Consider the following 19,594-nt stretch of genomic DNA (forward strand, 5'->3'; position numbering starts at 1 on the left):
ATTCTATTAAGATTGTAAAAAAATCATAAATGGGTAACTGTCAATTTTTATACAAATCAAAAATTAGAGAAAACAATAATGAAAAACAAAAAAATATATATTTAACTGGCAACTACCGTGAGAATAGTATATTATGTGCAAAAAATTGTTTGTTTGAAAAGTTTTAGGAAACTCTAAAGTCCAAAGTCTGGTTTGAATGATAAATGAAGTTCATATAAACAAAGAACCAATACCTTCTTTCCTGAAAGGTCTTGCAGCTAGAGCCACCGGATCTTCATAAGTTACTTTGATTTCTGGAAGATCTTCTTCGCCAAAGACTTCGCTGCTTGCAATGATGCAAAAACAGAAAAATAGGACAGCAGTTTTCATTTTTCTTCTTAGTTTTTGCTAGTTGTTTATCTGAATTGTTAATTATATAATATTAGGAGAGATATAGTTTTATAGCAAAACGCAAACCTTGACCTGTTGCATTGATGATAAAGTTAAGTGCAGTAGGAATTTTGATATCTACATTTTTTTGAAGAAACTATAACTACTTAATGTTAATCTGAATTACATATGTTTTGTATAAATGTAAAACAAATTTACTAAATTTTGCAAAAATAAATATAACACTGGTCCACTGACGTAGATTATTAACATTAAAGCGTCCTTAGAGATGTGATATATTTTTACCACTGAGTGCATAAATTTCCTCTTGATTCCAGTAACTTTTCATCATTTAAGTTTATTTAAAATCCTTTATAGAAGGTATATAATTTAAAATCCCTTTCGGGTTACATCACAGAACGTTTCGGACTAAAAAGCCCATCATCAGTGTTTTGTTATTCGGTGCCCACGAGTTAAGTCATTAAATACCTGGGTAAAAACCCTTTAGATGGTACACAATTTAATATGTCTTACATTTTATTTAAAATTATGTTGTGACGTTTGAATATTTCTCAGATAATCTACATGGCAACGTAAGCCTACCACTAGGACTCACTGCTGACTTTCAGACGATGTCTGAATAGGTTCTAGATGGCAATTGATTGATACAAAACACTGATGATGGGCTTTTTAGTCCGAAACGTTCTGTGATGTAACCCGAAAGGGATTTTAAATTATATACCTTTTAGAAAGGATTTTAAATAAACTTTTGGGATTGATAGTATACAGCCAACCACGGGAATTTTATTTTCCTTGTGGGTTTCATCAGTTGTGATGTACTTAAAAAGGTTGTAATCATATCAGCAGTGACAAAAAAAAATAGAATAATCTGGTGTACAAGATAACTTGTTTTCCTTGGAATCGAATACACCAAAGGTTAAAGTAAAATCATGTGTATATTGTTTGATATGGTTAAATGAAACATTTTTTACACCTGATCCTACAGTTTTCCACAATTCAACGACTTTGTGAAACCCGATTAAAAACCGTGCAGGATATTATAGTCATCTATGGACTTTACAAGCTTTTTCATAATATGTCTTTCGTGGACCTTGTTTGATATTTATATAGCTTTTTGCTAATGGTCAGATGAAATTTTTAATACGACAAGAGCGCAGAGATGACTGAAATATTTTGCAATAGAGCATATTGGAAGTAGCTAAAAATTTACCACCTAAAATACAGATAAATAAGCAAAAACACAGCAACCAGACCTGTTATAACCTACGTAGCATCACCAATCGGGCGAAATCACACAACAATCTATAAAGAAAGACAAGAAAAAAAAGAAAAGCCGGAATTAATATAGTAATGTTCTAAGATCGAAATATATGTGAAAAAAGGCCAAACGTATCAAGGCGGTCTTTTTGAATCATATTACAAAGAAAATTACAAAACAGTTCAAAAAATTATATATTTTTTAACTGTATAAGGTCTAATAACCAAACAAACATATTTTATCATTATTTTTATACAGTCTATAATTAACAGTAAAGTACCAGAGTTGTTGTATCAATAAAGTTTTATTCATATCACAATTAACTGGAACAAACTGGAGTTGCTATCTTCACACAGTCTTCCTTATGCTGGAAGTTGTTTTTGGTAGCATGGCAGCCGCTATAGAAATCATTGACACATTTGTTTTCTGTGTTGCTCCATCTGTATACGGGGATATCAGCACGACAGCTGGATAGTCCTATTTGTTGTTCTACACCGAGGCCGCAATCTGTAAAATAAAAAAGGTGGTTAAATCAATAAAGTATTTGATGAAAATACATAAAAACTTTGTTCATCTCTTTAAGAAAAAAGTTCCACACCATTCCACTAAATTGCTGACATCTACAACGTACTTTTTAACGAAAACACTGGTATTCTGATAGATACACTACTTTTTTTCAGTCAGTACAAATAGCTCCGTTTGAGCTTTATACACAAAAGGGAGATATTGGTTTCCTGATCCTATTGCACAATTATTATAACTGCCATAGTTGCCTCAACGATTTTCACTCATTAAAAAAATTGATAAACTAATAAAATAAAATAATGTATGAAAATAACCATTTACAAATAATATCGACTGTCTTCTGTGCTCTTTTTAACTCCACCCTAGACACCAGACCATCCAAGCACCAATGGTAAGGAAGCCAATACAAAGGCAGAAGACGCCCAAACACAAAACAATAAATACTACACTCACAATAATGAGTGAATTACTCACATATGAGACCATGATGATGAATTATGATGTATAGCTTCTTTAAATTATCTTCGCAGGTGTGTTGTAAAGCTTTTACCAACTTTTAGTGAAGTTTTGTGGAGGGTACAAAGGATTCAAAAAGACCTATCCAAACTGCTACAGCTGCTAATAACACAAAACCAGAATATTAGATTAAGATTGTAAACAAATCATAAATGGAAAAAAAGGATTTAACTGTGATAATTGTCATGAGAATATTATATTATTTTCAAGAAAATGTTGCTTTAAAAAGTTGTAAGAAATTTAAAGTTCAAAGTCTGGTTTGAATGATAAATGAAGTTCATATAAACAAAGAACAAATACCTTCTTTCCTGAAAGGTCTAGCTGCTGCAGCCGCCGGATCTTCATAAGTTACTTTAATTTCTGGAAGATCTTCATCACCAAAAACTTGATTGCTTGCAATGATGCAAAAACAGAAAAATAGGACAGCAGTTTTCATTTTTCTTCTTAGTTTTTGCTAGTTGTTTATCTGAATTGTTAATTATATAATATTAGGAGAGATATAGTTTTATAGCAAAACGGAAACCTTGACCCGTTGCATTGAGGATAATGTAAAGTGAATAAAATAAACCAAATATTTTGGTGAATAATCTATTTTTGGATAACCTTTGGAAAATGTAACTAATATGTTTAGCTTTGTACTACATTTTTCTGTAGATTACAACAGAAATTGAATCTAAAAACAAATCAACGCTTTATATAGATAATCGGGCCCTAACAACTAAATGTTAGAATAAACGAAAATTTATTAAAAATGTTTATCTTCACAACTTTGCTTATTAAACCAAAGAACGAGTTCAACAATACATTAAACTCTATCATTAATAACAAAATATTAAAATGGTTCGGTCTCTATAAACTTTGAATTGCAGCGTTGGCGGCAAAATACACGAAAAAGTTGCATAACATCGTGACAACTAATTGTTCGGACAATTCAAGAAATATGGGGTTACATCGTCACACGCCTTTACAACCGCGCCAATTCTGTCTGCCATTGTTCGTACCAAGGATTTACACAAGTCATACTTCACCTAATTTACTCTTCAAATCGGCGACGGTTCTCTGGGAATCATTACGCAATTTCTCTTTCATCTTATGCCACAATGTCTCAATAAAATTGAGGTCTGGACTGTTCGAAGACCATGAGAGCACTTTAATGTTATTTTCTCAAAACCATATTTTAGTTGTTTTAGCTGTATGGCATGCAACACCGTCCTGCTGGTATATAAAATTCAAGTCCAGGTAGAGATCGTGAGCACTTGGTACAAGACTATTTTTCAAAATTTCTTGATACTTAAATTGCTGCGTTAATTGTGCCTTCCACCACTTCCATATCTTATTAAATACTCTCTATAGTAATGCAACTATGATAGTACAGCTAGACGTAAATACAAATCCCATTCCCATTAAAAGAGGAGTGAGACAAGGAGACGTAATATCGCCAAAACTTTTCAACCTAGCCCTAGAAGACGTCTTCATAACTACAAATTGGTCAACCTATGGCATTAACGTTAATGGCAATAAGTTAAACCACCTCAATTCGCTGACGACATAGTGATTATAGCGAGCACATTCGAGGAACTGCAAATTATGATGAGGGAACTAGCAGCCAGCTCCCAATACGTCGGCCTAAAAATGAATATGAAAAAAACAAAAATAATGACAAACACAGATGACCCCCAGACGTATAACTATAAATGGCAGTGAGATAGAACAAATCCAGGAATATATCTACCTAGGCCAAATCCTGAGACTTGACAAAGAGAACCAAAGTGCGGAAATTACTAGAAGAGCAAGAGTAGCATGGGCAGGATTTGGAACACTTAGTTGGATACTTAAGAACCGCAAAATACCCCAATACTTGAGGAGCAAAGTGTTCAACCAATGCATCCTTCCTATCATGACATATGGATGTTAAACCTGGACCCTAACCAAGGCAAATATGAATAAACTAGCCACAACAGAAAGAACAATGGAAAGAGCAATGTTAGGTATACGACTGTCAGATAAAAAGAGGAACGTCGAGGACATAGCAACAAAAATTGCCAAACTTAAATGGAGCTTCGCGGGCCACACTGCTAGACAAAAAGACCAACGTTGGAATACTACAATACAACATTGGAGACCTTACGAAAGTAAACGACCAAGAGGAAGACCACAGATGAGATGGGTTGATGACATTAAAATAATAGCCAGAACAAATTGGAAATATGTTGCTCAGGATAGAGACCGGTGGAAGGAGTTGGGAGAGACCTATGTCCAAACATGGACGACAGAAGGCTAAGAAGAAGAAGATAGTAATGCAAAACTCAATACTATAAGAAAAAGAATTATAATTCCACATATCTTCCAAGTATGGAGAATATCATTGCCTATATTTTTTCTAAATAAGTTTTTTGGATATCTTGTACCACAATGGAATTATCGACCGATGTCACACTAAAAACTCACCCTGTTGATGGTTAAAAATACAGAAATGCTGACTCTGTGTTGGTTATTAAAACCAAATTAGGTTCGTGGTTTTTCTTCGAACGGTTTTATCTCTTTAAAACCTTTCTCGATTTGCATTGAAATCACCATCACCGGCAGTTAAATAGTATCGGTAGAAATTCACAGATCCGCAGTTTCAACAGAATAATGGACAAGGTAAAATCCGAATTACCTTCGGCTTAGGGCTTACGCTGAATGCGGAACACATTGGCTCGCTCGGAGATTTATATCGTCGTCTTGTTCTCGTTTACAAATTCGCAGATCCTAATCGGTAGTCGCATTATGTTTTGTTGTTAGCCTGTAGACTGTAATCGATACGCTTTTGGGTTTGTTTAAGCCTCGATCAACGCATTCACGGTTGCTGCTGCCGCGCCGCATTGAAATAATTAGTGGGAGGAAGAGAGAAAACTTGAATTTTTATAATAATATGTGATAACTTGAGAAGAGCATTTATGCAAGTAGCATATTTTGCATATCGAGGGGTTCGAACGAAAACCCGATAACTAACTAATTAAAGATTTTCGTAACATTGAAGAGGCTTTAAAATCGTCATAGGAAGTTGTTTCAAATATTTGTTAAAGCCAAACAGTAGAGAATTTAATGTTTAGTTAGAATAATTTATTTTTAGTTTAACTTTTTAAAAGGTATTTACAAAAAAAAATAAAACATGATTTTTATCGGGTTTTTCCTCGCTGAATGAGTACAACATTTGATTTTATTGGTTTTTATTTTTAATTTTGTTAATTATAAAATAAAAATGAACTGTATTTTATTCAAATAAAACAGATAATAATCTACATTCTTTTTAGGAAATTAAAAGGTAATATCTTCTTCCGATTCTTCTCCCATCATTACGTCTGGAATTCGATCTAAGACATTATTCCCTGTTTTGAAACTTGATATCCAAGCATGCAGCTCTTCCGGAAAAATGTTTTCTTGGCACATCTTCATTAAATCCTTTTTTTTTGCTTCGCTTATTGGAAGAGTAGTTTTGTATAACTTTGGTAAATTACCCGGAGTTGGTAAGTCTAGGGTTGCTTTTTGGGATAAAATTTGTTTTTGCCTTTTAGAGCGTAAAGTAGGAGTTTTTTTTTTGAATTCAAACCAATATCTTCTGATATGTTTAAACACTTTAATTCTTCTGAGAGATCGTAGTTGAAAAAATTTTTCCTTCTTTAACCTTCAATATATTTTAGTCTCTTGATTTTTAACCACTGCACAGTATTACCGTCAGAATCTACTGTTCTGTTTTGCAATATATTTGCTGCAAGTGACTTTAATTCTAAAAATTCATTAAATTTTATTTCTTTTACCTTGTATGGGCCTATATTATGTTTCACATTGTCTACTGTCTTCATTTTCTGTTTTCTTGCTGTTTGAAATATATTTTTCGTCATTCATGCAAGTTACATTTACATGTTTACTTGCAGATTCTATTGCCGAGTACATAGAATCCACTTCCATATAAGTATGTCCTGCTTCTAAGAACTTTTGTTCTATAATTTCCAATTGTTCGATATTTTGTACGATCCACAACAGTAGTACGGCTATAAATTGATTGCGGTTTTGACCGCTACAAGTATCTGAAAAAATTGTTACATGCTTAACCTCAGGTCTTAAGCATTCACTTAAATAGTAATACATACAAGTTCCGATTTCAGAACTACCCTTTTTGCCATTGATTTCATTCCAGCACAAGCAATATGCGTTATTGGGTAGCGGTGATTCCCAAATAGTAAGATTGTATACTACCAATTTTCTACGATAGTGTAATTGACTAGTAGATCCTTTGGGTATTTGTAAAATTGCTTGTAAATCCAATGTTACAGACATAAATGTCTTGTCTTTATCTATTCTTTTAGCGGCCTGACAAATTTCGTTTCTTTTTCTATATTCTTCGTAGATTGTTTCAAGGTTTTTTCTCTGCTCTAGATCAGCCTTAGCATATTTGGCACAGATAAAACACTGGTCCTTTTTGGACGTGAAAAAACTTAGATTATACTCTTCACAAAAAATAGATCGATATTTACGTAAAGCAACAGGGTCTCGATTATTTTCGATGCAGTTATCTAAGTAAAGCTGGTACATTTTTTTGATATTTAGAGTGGGATCTAAGTATTTTCTAATGGTATCCTTTCGGTTATAATGAGATTCCATAACCGAAAAGGATTCAATATGACTTTTAACAAATTGAACATCTTCAGCCTTTGTTGTGTTAACTGGTTCCTTTTTCCGCGATTGTCTTCTTTAGAATAGCAACCAGTAGAATCACTGTTAGCTACAGCATTTATTATAACATCTGGGGATATACACAGCATTTTTGTAAAAAACTTTTGGCACACTGGAATCCGTTCGTTGTTAGCTAGTGGAAAGAAACATTTCTTGCTAAATTTTCGTTCCTTTCTTTTGGAAGTTTTAAGGACAAGTCTAGTCATAATTTGTTTTACAGTTATATTGTGCAAAATAAAATTTTTTCTAGATTTAAAATCTAGACTCCAGTAATTTCTACAGAGTTCATCACAATTCAACATCAAACTATACTTGTTAGAGAACGCAACGTCCGTAATCAAGTCCAGACATGAGTGAACTAATCAGAACTACCGACCCAAAAAGGTAAATCGTTGTACTTCGTGTAACCTAAAATTGATTTACTGGGTTTTTGCAGGACAAAAATGTGCTGAAATTTAATAAAGTGTCGTAGTATAAAATTCTTTATTGGATTTTCGCATGAATACCTATATTTTGTTAAAATTAACAGCTTTGTAATCTTCATATCCGATAAATGTATTTATATATTTTTAAAATCTTAACTTGTGAATTTCTTTTAAAAAGAAAGCAGTTAAGTTGTTCTAGCTTATTTTTCCTAGAACTGATTTTATATTTCAGACATTTATTATGAATTTCTCTTTCCGATAAAATTAATTATCTGTTTTAACTTTTAACTTAATATTTCTAATAAAATTAGTAACTTTACACAGGAAAAGAAGATAAATGATTCTACCGGATTCTCATATTATAAATATATTTACTTCAAAGTATTTTTATCAGTAAAGTTATATATCGGGATGGTGTTATTTAAAAATACGAGTTAACGGTTTGTACCATGTTTGGTTTTTATCAATTATTGTGCTTAAAAATGTTAATATCAATTTAAAAAATTTTTCAGTGATAGAAGACGTGTTTTTAATACAGAAGAAATAAAAATACCGGATTTCATAATTTTGTCATTTATCGGGTTTTCGCTCGAACCCCTCGATATGTTGATTTTCTTGCATCATTTTATGCAAGAAATATCGTTTTTGCGTGGAGTGAAAAACTGGGTCTATTTGGAGTAAACCTTCCAAAGAATTATATTTGGTTGGGCAAAAAAATGATGCCCACCATTAGAAAATAAAACCAAAAATTAAATACAAATATTTTTATAATATATTAATCATAAAACAAATCTATTATTTCTGTTTGTTTTCTTATTTACCTAGTTTATATTTTAAAGACAGGTTCGTTATCGACTAATCACAAAAAAGCAGTAATTTTATACGTCCAACCTTCAAAACATTATTTGAGCGATATAGAATGAATCACATAGGTACTTGGATTTCATTAGTTGACAATAAAACAAATAGAAATCACTATAGTAGATACTAATTGGTCAAGTAAATAACCAATCACCTCCAGTAAATTGACTCATTTACGTTAATAGGTGGATCATTTAATGAACTTTACGTGACGCCTACACAAATCAGTTCAGAACGCACTAAAAAGTTTAGGCTTATCAATAAAATACCATTAGGTGATAAAAAAGAAAAGAAAGAAATTGCAGAAATATTAGATAACATTGACAATAAAACAACGAAATTATTATTCTTCTTATTTAAGTACCCTGTCCGATTATCGGACGTTGGCGATCATATTGGCAATAATAAGTTTGTTTACGGTGGCTCTAAATCATGGACGTATAAACATAGATGGACCCAGCAATAAGATACCTTAAACACACACTGTTTTGAAGCTTTGATATTCCTGGACAAGAGGGTAAAGGGGAGTAAAACGGGTATCGATAGACTGTGATACTTCCTCAATGAGCATAAGCGTGCTTGAATTTTTACTCGCGGGGATAATTATTCAGACGTTAATAATTGGAAGTAGTAATAATGTATAAAAACACGTTTTTATAGAAAAAATAAAATACAATTTTATTTGCTTTAAAATTAATACAATAAAATATAGTTGAGCTCAAGTTAATTTTTTAATAGGTATCAAATACGATAAAAAAAACAATTAAAAAATATACATTTGTCAAATTTAAGTACATACCTATATTTATTGATAATGTGTTAAAACATATTTTTTCAAATTGTGACAAATTTGTTTTAATACAATATGAATAGATTCCTCGTAGTAAGGGTTTCTGCTACAAAATTATTTATTGATCATTCCAAAGCTCTTGCTGGCATTTGACAAAGTTATTTGCAAATATACCTACTTATTAAAAAGTAGGCGTAAAAATGTATAAATTATTGGAAAGCTATTTACCGAACAGAAATATTAAAGTAAAAATGGTAAATAGACATAATGGAAGACGTTGGTATAGAAATAAATTTTTATTGTTTGCTAAATAAAACAGTCTTAGTAAGAACGCTTCTTATGCGCACGGTGTTAGCATCTAAAGTCTAGTCCTCGTTTCATGATGAATTCCAATTTTAAAATATTTCTCAAGAACCAATTTTAAAACTTGCATAGAGTGACCATCGATTGCATCTTCATCATACATATGGTCAACAAAATGCTCATAGATTGATTTTGGGATATTTTGTATTTTTTTAATAATCAAAATATTCATAAGGTTTTTAACTAGTCTGTTGTAGATATTTATAGTTTTATTAAAAAATCTGAAATATTCTTCAGCTTCCTTACAAGTTTAAATAACCAAAAAGGATGCTTTTGAAAGGTTTTCATACTGTTTTCTCTGTTCAAGTTTAGAGTAAGTTTCATCATTAATCAATATTATTTGGAAACCTACATAGAAAAATAAATGAGTTTTATTCATTTCACTAATTTATTGTTAATTCATGAGCAATATTAAATTAAAAAGCTACTAAACAGATCTTTTTAATCAGATGATGTCTACTTACAATTTAAAAATGTCTATACTAATTTCATGAACTAATATCTTGTTCAATACATTAATGCATATGAATAAACCCAATGGTACGCCTATGAAAGACATATTTTAAAATGTAAACACACAGGCTTCCTCAGTTCCTCATCTTAAATAATGTAAACAAACAGTACTTACAAATTAAATGAGACATTGGGATGTAAATATTTCGTTTTTTTTTTGCAAATGCAAAACTGTAGCACCATTATTATAATTTGTTTATTTCACTATTTACAAATATCACTTAAAATACAGCCAAAATATCGAAAAACAACTTTTCCTCATCTTGGGTAAAAAGTAAACAAACATGGACATGACATGGAACAGCATTTGAAGTTTGACGTAGAGCCATAAGACAGAGAAATGTAAACACCGTTGCCATTAATAAATAGGTTTCAGTGCTTCTACATAGAAAATAATTGGTTGATATCTGTTTTATACGCTATTATTAAATGATATGCACACTATGTGCACACTTGATGTTTTAATTACAATTAAATATATTAATATAAGTAATAAATTATTATTTTGGTTTGATAGCACCTGTAGAGTATAAAATAAATATAGTAATATTTTCAGCGATATGTATCATACGTTCAGCGTTCAGCGATAAGATATTTTAATAAAAAAATGTGACAACATTTGAAGGTGCTGAGAATGTGACCTAGTCAAATAATTTTGGCTTCACATTTTTATGTAAATAACTGAGTCCATCTGTGTTTATACGTCCATGCTCTAAATAAATTAGCGGTGGTTTCTTGATACCATTCCCGGAGATTTCGGAGCCAGGATGTTCTTCGGCCTGGGCCTCTCCTTCCGGCGATCTTACCCTGTATTATGAGGTGTAGAAGGTTTTATCGTTTTTCTAATTCTGTGCTATTTTTCATTCGATGTAAAACTATTTCATTTCTTATTTGATCAACCCAACTTCTCTCTCCGTAATACTCGTCGATAAATCTACATCTCAAAGGCCTCCAATTTATTCATTAATGTCTCTGTAAGGGTCCAGCTCTCCATATCATACAGCAATGTGGAGAATATGTAGCAGCGTATTAATCTGATTTTAAGGTTTAACGTAATATCTCTATTAATTAGAATTTTCTTTAATTTATAGAAGGCGGCTTCTTTCAAAATAAATTCGGAGTAGATATTAATATTAAGGATTCCCTCTTTATACCTAAAGTTAATACTTTTGGAGATAATTGTGGTGTAATGTTCTTCGTTTTTTATGTAGACATGACTGTCTGTTTTTCGATGTGACTCCCGTAAGTTGTCGTTCCATCGTTTTCGTGGTCTTCCTATTGGGGAACCGTCCCTTGTCGTTTTTACTACTCTATTTGTTGTCATTCGGCTTCTATGATCGTGCCATTGAACTCTTCTATTTTTTTCTTAGTTCTTGATGTTCTCCACCTTCCATCTGCGTCGTATATCTGTACTTCTAGCTCTGTCCTATAGTGTTTTGCTATTAATTTTCATCTCTGTCTATTCTATTTTCATCTATCAAGTGTTTTCATCTCTGCTGTTTCTATCATCCTTTTTGTCCTCTCTGTGTCAGGTGTGTTTCTACGGCATATGTCATTATTGGTCTGATGACTATTTTGTAAATTCGACCTGTCATTTCTTTTACTCCATCACTTCTCCATCACTCCATCACTTCTTCTATTATCTGACCTTCCAACTCCAATTTACATCTTAGTAAATTTGCTGTTATAACCATGCATCTTGTCTGGTTTAATGTTAAAGTTAAGATATTTATTGTTTTATTTTAGAAGGCCGTGTATGTAGATGTTCTTCTTCTTCTTTAAGTTCCATCTTCTATCGAAGGTTGGAAATCATCATGGCTATGCGGACTCTTGACTGCCACTCTAAAAAGTTCTGCACTACTGCATTCAAACCATTCCCTTAAGTTCTTAAGCCAGGATATTCTTCGTCTTCCCACATTTCGCTTTCCTCGGATTTTGCCGTGCATAATAAGTTGTAATAATGCGTATTTTTGCTCTCTCATCACATGTCCTAAGTACTTAAGTTTTCGTCTTGTGATAGTCAATATTATTTCCGCCTCATTTCCTATCAGTCTAAGCTACTTCCACGTTTGACATTCTTTGAATCCATGATATTCGCAGGATTCTTCTGTAACACTAAAATTCAAAGGCGGCCAACTTATTCAGATGAACTTGTTTTAATGTCCACGCTTCCAAGCCATAAAGAAGAGTAGAGAACACGTAACATCGAAGCATTCTCAGGCGTAGTTCCAACCTTATATTCCGACAACAAAGAAACTTTTTAAGATGTAGATGTAAGGTGTTTAAGATGTAATAATGTAGATGTTATTAGTACTTAATTGTCATTATTTGTGATTATTAGCACTTTTACAAAGTGATAGAAATGGCTCGTTTAGAATTAAACAATGAAGATTGTGTAAGTATACTTCTAATATTAATGTGACAGAGTTATTACTTGGATGCCTTCCCTAATGGAGATTGGTGATGCGTTCTGCAAAGGAAATTGAGTTCGTCTACTTAGTTTTGCGTTTTTAAATCAACAACGAATCGGCATTGCGGTATTTCGTTATTCTAATAATTTTTGGGTACTTGAAGAGTCGCTCGTTAAGCTCCCGTTTTCGAAATTCACGATTCAATTATTTTTGTACAATTTTCTGTACGAATTTCCAGGGAAAGCATCTCGATTTTCCCTAATGGGCTCGACCCTGCAGCCGCAATGCAACTATTTTCCGATTCATCATCGTTAGTAGGCTACACCGACGAACTTCTGAGGACTTTATGCATATCCTGGCACGCCGCGCGATTTTTAACATTTTCCTTTGGGCGCGCATTCGTCATTATTTTGAGAAACAGGCATCAAGAGTGTGGAAACGTTGGAAATAGTTCATTAAATGAAGGTAATGACGAGGTAAGGTTTGAAAGGGAAGCGTGAAGTACGCTCCGTGCCGTTCAATTACTTTAAAAGCGTAATGGGCCGATTCAGGAGTTCAGAAATAACTTCTTTTAGGGTTTTTAGCAAACAATTCTAGGTGGCTCTGAGTAACACAAACTTCTTATTATGGCATTCATTAGTGCACGTTGTAGCTTGTACAAGTAATAACAACCGAACAAAAACGCTGACGTGCATAATTACATATAAAAAGGGAAAATTAAAGAAGTTTTTTTAAAAGATCTCGCAGTTGCTACAGTGACTGATATAAAGATCTTCGCCACTTTAATAGGCTAGGTCCGATAATTTTTGAGACCAAAAAAATAGTAACATGATGAAGCCCATTGTAAAATGAAGACTACTTCACTAGACTATTTTTAACTGATAAAACGTCATAGCAACGCCACGTTTCCTACTGACAAAACTATTAAAAATCATCCAAAGCTACAACAAGGAAAGCCCCGTTGGAACACAAAAAAAGTTTTTTCACCTCTGCTCATTTGAACTTGCTTGGAGATGCAATGAGGCCGTAAACTGCAAGAATCACTTTTTTTAGAAAGAATTTGATGTTATCGGAGAATTTACGGGCCGAATTTAATACAACAGCATTTTTTCCAAAACAAATCAAGGCGGTTCGAAATGTTTGGCAATCACCAAGTGGCTGGTAAGAAATTCATCAAACGAAAATGTATGCCCAGTTAGATTATTTTTGAAATTAATGGAAAAAAGGGAACCAAAGATTTTATCAGATAGACTCTTTCTTACCGTTCACCGTTTAACTTTTTTCTCCGCTTTTCTGAGTTTAATGTTGAGGTTTGCTAGTAATAGATTATGATCCGTATCTGCATCTGCCCTTGGATAGGTTTTTGCACTTTGTACTTCATTACGAAACCTTTTGTTAATCGTTATAAAATCGATTTGGTTTCTGATTCTTTATATTGTTGGTGTTATCTTTTGGAGAAGTCCACGTGTACAATCTTCGTGAAGGTAGGTCGTAGTATGTATTTGTTATGACTAATTCTTTCTCCTGTAAGTACTGGACTAGTCTATCACCTCTTTCGTTTCTTTTACCTAACCCAAAATTTCCTACTATATTTCCAGTTTTCCCAAATGCTACAGGTCAAAAATACCCAAAATCATGCTTTGGTAGAAAAGAATGGGCAAACTACTAATTGTACATTTAATATTGTTAACAAATAAATAAAGATTATGTTTCGTTGAAATGGTGCATTAATTGTCTCGTGAAATAGTCTTGTCGAACATCATTCGAGAGAAAATTCTTTACCGGCAAAATTTTCTTCTGGTTTTATTCAAGTTTGTTGCCTTTTGTCAATTTTCGCTTATAATCCAGTAAAATAGGGCAAAAAGGGGGCAAACCTCGGAATGAAAGATAATATGCTGAAAATTCGCATACGTCTTTATTTTGATGGTATAAAACTTACCTCAAAAGTCTCATATAATCACGTGTCCGCGACTTTTATGTACCTTCAACCCTTCTTAAGATAGAGCGCAAAGAGTGGGGGACCGCTTACCTGTGTATACGGTAACGCGAAGTTATATAGTTAATTATTCACTTAAAATACTATTGAGATATATATGAGATAAAACTAAAACGTTTTAACAAAGTACTACCACTTTCAGCGGTTAATAACTCTGTCAAAATTAACAATTGTAAAGTTTCCATCGATCCATTACTACTCTTCCAGAGAAAAACAGCAAACAAAAAATTCCAAAATAATCTAAAAGAATATCTACAATATGAGTTAAGTCCGTATCCAACATCTTTATTTGATAATAATGGCATGAGAAAAATAACAAAATCAGCACTATATAAGAGTATGACTCCTATTGATATTGAACTGGACGAAATCACTATAACATATATTATCGATGGTGGATTTCTTTTGCACCGCGTTGTATGGAATAAAGATGATACTTTCTGTAATATTTTACATAAATACGTCAGATATTTACAAACACATTATGGGTCAAGTATCGTTGTTGTATTTGATGGTTACTCAGACTACACTAAGAACATTAAAGCAATGAAACAACTAAGAAGAACTGCCGGTATTTCAAAATCTTACGAACTCCGTTTTGATGAAACAATGAATGTGCCTATCAGCCAAGAACAATTTTTATCGAACACATCTAATAAAAAAATCTTTATAGACATGCTTATCGACAAATTAAAAGCTGTATATCACTACAAAACAAAGCTATTGCAGAGTCTGAACATGTCATTGTAGGAAAAACTTCCGTCATTGTAGGAGAAGATATTGATTTGCTAGTTATCTTGATAGGACGAGCTCAATCACATCAACAAGAATTTTTTTTTCTTAAAATTGGTAAGGGTAATGCGGAGACAAAATTATATTCATCGAAAAGTTTTGATAAATACCCCCATTCCAAGAAACACATCTTATTTTTACACGCGTTTAGTGGATGTGATACGACTTCTGCGATTTATAGGAAAGGTAAAATATCGTTTATTAAAATGTTCGAAAAAAAATCACCATTTACATCAGTCACCTCAACTATTTCAACAAAAAAACTGCTCTGTACAAGAATTATTTGAAAATGGAGTACGTATTTTCTTAGCAGCGTATAATGCTCCAACATCAGAAGACGATATAGACTCTTTTCGATACACCCAGTTTATCAAATCAACAAGACTCAACAAACCAGTGCAGTTATCAAGTCTTCCACCTTCAAGTGCGGCAGCTCGTCAGCATATCATTCGTATCTATTATCAGGCCCAAATTTGGTTGGAAAATGATTTAGAACCCCAAGAATTCGGCTGGGTAATGCAAAATGAATTTCTGGAACCAATAACAACATTATTACCGCCAGCACCAGAAGAACTGCTGAATACAATATTTTGCAATTGCAAGAAAGGTTGTGATTCCAATTGCGGATGCAGGAAATCAGGATTGCAATGTACTTTAATTTGTGGGCAGTGTAATGGACAATCATGTCTAAACGCTTCATCAACTTCAGATGATATCAATGAAGAAAGTGAATATGCACCTGATATTCTTGAATATTTTTATTCTGATACTTTAATAAACGAGAATGATGATGATGAATCCGATATTGAGCAGTCAGAGGAAGAAGAAGAAGAAGACAATGAAGAAGAAAATTAATACAAAAATATTAACCATACATAATAAAAGAATATATATTATATTTGTAACTTTAATAAATCGATTATTGGATTAATAAATAAATATATAATTTAAAAAAATAATAAATATGATTTTTTCAGTATTTAATTAAATATAAAAATGATTATTGTTGAATTCTGCACTTGATCTTAATTTATCGTATATACAGCTGTTAAAAATATCATTAAAGTTCATTTGAAATATTTCATTTAATATTGTATGTTTGTTAAAAATAAAATAAATATTATATAAAAAATATATATTTTATAATTAATATCTATAAATATAGTTTATTAAATAATAAATAATAAAAATTTAATGATAATAATAGTATTTTAAGTGAATAATTAACTATATAACTAATTATTTATTGAATCCTACAGGCTGACTTCGCGTTACCGTATACACAGGTAAGCGGTCCCCCACTCTTTGCGCTCTATCTTAAGAAGGGTTGAAGGTACATAAAAGTACTTCAGACAAAAATTGAAGAGAATTTTCCATTCTACAATTTTTCTTACCACCTTAAATGTCATAAAGTGTAAGGGAAACGAGATATTTGCAGAAAACTCATTTTCGTGACCTTTGACCTTAAATATTTTAAGTCGCGGACACGTGATTATATGAGACTTTTGAGGTAAGTTTTATACCATCAAAATAAAGACGTATGCAAATTTTCAGCTTATTATCTTTCATTCCGAGGTTGCATCCTTATTTTACCGGACTATTATGAAATTTTGACAAAATCACTCGATTGACGTCTCGTGATTTAACTGTCAAAATTTAATTCGCGAAAATTGCCAGGCAACAAACTTTCATACCAGTCGAAAATATTGCCGGCAAAATTTTCTCTCTTATTATATTATATATAAAAATAAATACAAAAAACCAAAAACTTCCAAATCAAGTAGAAGGGATCTTTTAATCTATTTGACATAAATATTTTTCACAATTATTTTTAAACCGTCTATAATAATACGAGTTTTCTTTTAATGAATTGATAATATCATTCCCTCCTGAATAATTCAGAACAAATTTAAAACTTTTCATTCTGCGACTATGGACGTCTCTCTCTAGACGGTTTCAAGTAGCTCGGCTTACAATAGAGTCTTTACTTTCTCATACAAAGCCCGTCCAGGTATTAGGTAAACACATTAGTCCTCTACATACATTAATTTAAAGCTACCGGACCGGAAGAATATCTGGGGAATGTGCTTGCTGAGAATGTATACGGAAATTTCATATAAAGAGGCGCTGGTGGTGGCGATCGAGCGGGGTTAAGGGTTAAAGAGTTTTTTACGAATATTTTTTATAAATGTTTTAAGTGATAATGCTAGGAATAGAATAGGTCAGCATGAATAAATATTCACTTTAAAAAAAGTATAGAAACATGTTTAAAGAACCAGTAAAGTAGAGGCAATATATGTATATATTGGATGGAGTACAGTTATCGTCTACTGATGCTCCTTGTATCATTTATTCAGATTTGATTTTTCTACATAATTTTGTATGTTTTCTATCTGGGTCATATTATGAGAAATGAGTCGATATATGGCTTGTTACAACTTGTTTAACAAAATGGTTTAACACGTCGACTGCCGGACTATTCCTAATAGCTGCCAGCAAAATAAGATATGGACATATCCAACATCCGGAACGGATAGATACCGTAAGAAGACTTCTATGGATGTTTTCTTATTTACCCTTTTTGGGTAATTAATTCCAGTATCTTTTGTTCGTTTCTCTATTGTGTTTGTTACGTTTTTATCATTGTATAGTAAAGGATGTTTTTTTAGAGGTGTTAAATTGTAGGATGGTAACTCTTTTTTAACTGTTGGCCATTTTGACAGCTGTCAAGTGATTTATGTTAAGTTTGGTTTGGCATTTCAGCATGAATAGACTTGGCGCCTGAACAAAGCTTGTAAATTGTACAAATTTATTTTAAAAATTGTGGTTCTGTTCGAAATACGTATCGCGCACTACGTCCATTTTATAGTCAACATAATAGTCCATCAGAGCAAGAAATTCGATTAACCATGGAACGTTTTTGCACCACGTTTACTCTAAATGATAATATGCATGCACAAACGGGTCGTACAGTGCTTACAGAAGAAGTTGTTGACTTCTTATCGACTTTAAGCAAGATTTTGAGAAGATTCTGAGAACACCTCAATTGCACGACCTTTAGGAATGTCCAAAGAAACAGTCGATAACTACTTTTCTGATCTCGAGAGAATTATGACCGAATATAATTTTAATGATAAACCCTGACACATATTTAATATTGACGAAACAGGATTACAACTGAATACTAGAGCCGCTCAAGTTCTAGCAGAAAAAGGTTCAAAATGTGTTCCTAGTGTAAGCCCTGGGGAAAAAGGTGAAACGATCATATCTTGCTGTAGTGCAGAAGGGATTTTCTTGCCCACATATTGCATTTTTAAGGGGAAAAATAAAAAAAGACGAGTGGCATTATGGTATGCCACCGGGTTCCAAGATTAGGATGTCAGAAAAATCAGGATACGTTAACAGTGATATTTTCTTAAAATGGTTACAAACACACTGTTTGCCGAGAAAGCCTCCAGGTAAAACCTTATTAATATTAGATGGCCACACATCCCATACGATCAACCTGGATATACTAGCATTTGCAGACCAAAACGAAATAATTTTATTTTGTTTGCCATCCCACACAACACATTACCTACAGCCTCTGGATCGTGCTTTTTTTAAGTCACTTAAAAGAAACTTTTATGCTGAATGCCGTTTTATGGTACAGAATAACACAAACAGGGTTCTAAAACGCCTTCAGTTTGGCCTCTTAGGTCGAGCATAGGGAAACTCAGCAGAAACTGTCCAAAATGCGGCTTCTGCATTTAAATCCACGGGAATTCATCCGTTTAATCCATTAATAATCTCAGAATATGCATTTTTGACACACACCCCATCAGAAACAGAAACAATGAATTTTCCAGTTAGATCAGAATCTCCTCAACCAGGTCCCTCTGGAATCAGTGGTAAAATAAGCTTGCACGGTAGCCCAAACCAATCATCAATTGCTGATGAAGATATAACTCCCGGAAAGGCTCTTGATGAGGTAACGCCCGTGCCTGTATTGGCAGCAGCAGTAAAGAGAGTTCGTAAAAAAATAACTGGAAAGATTAC

At 32.7% G+C, this 19,594-nt stretch overlaps 1 protein-coding gene and 1 long non-coding RNA gene across 3 annotated transcripts in view; one reads left to right on the forward strand and one right to left on the reverse strand.

Moving 5' to 3' along the window:
- LOC140449368 (tyrosine-protein kinase-like otk) overlaps positions 1–19,594 on the forward strand; it is a 296,812-nt gene that overhangs the window by 186,700 nt on the left and 90,518 nt on the right. The gene's annotated exons all lie outside the window — the stretch shown is intronic.
- LOC140449374 (uncharacterized) lies at positions 1,827–3,372 on the reverse strand. The gene is made up of 2 exons (XR_011951793.1): positions 2,990–3,372; positions 1,827–2,155 (listed from the first exon to the last, which is right to left on the reverse strand). It is a non-coding gene; the product is annotated as an uncharacterized lncRNA (long non-coding RNA).

This window comes from Diabrotica undecimpunctata, chromosome 9, assembly GCF_040954645.1.
Source record: "Diabrotica undecimpunctata isolate CICGRU chromosome 9, icDiaUnde3, whole genome shotgun sequence".
NCBI classification, from domain to species: Eukaryota; Metazoa; Arthropoda; class Insecta; order Coleoptera; family Chrysomelidae; genus Diabrotica; species Diabrotica undecimpunctata.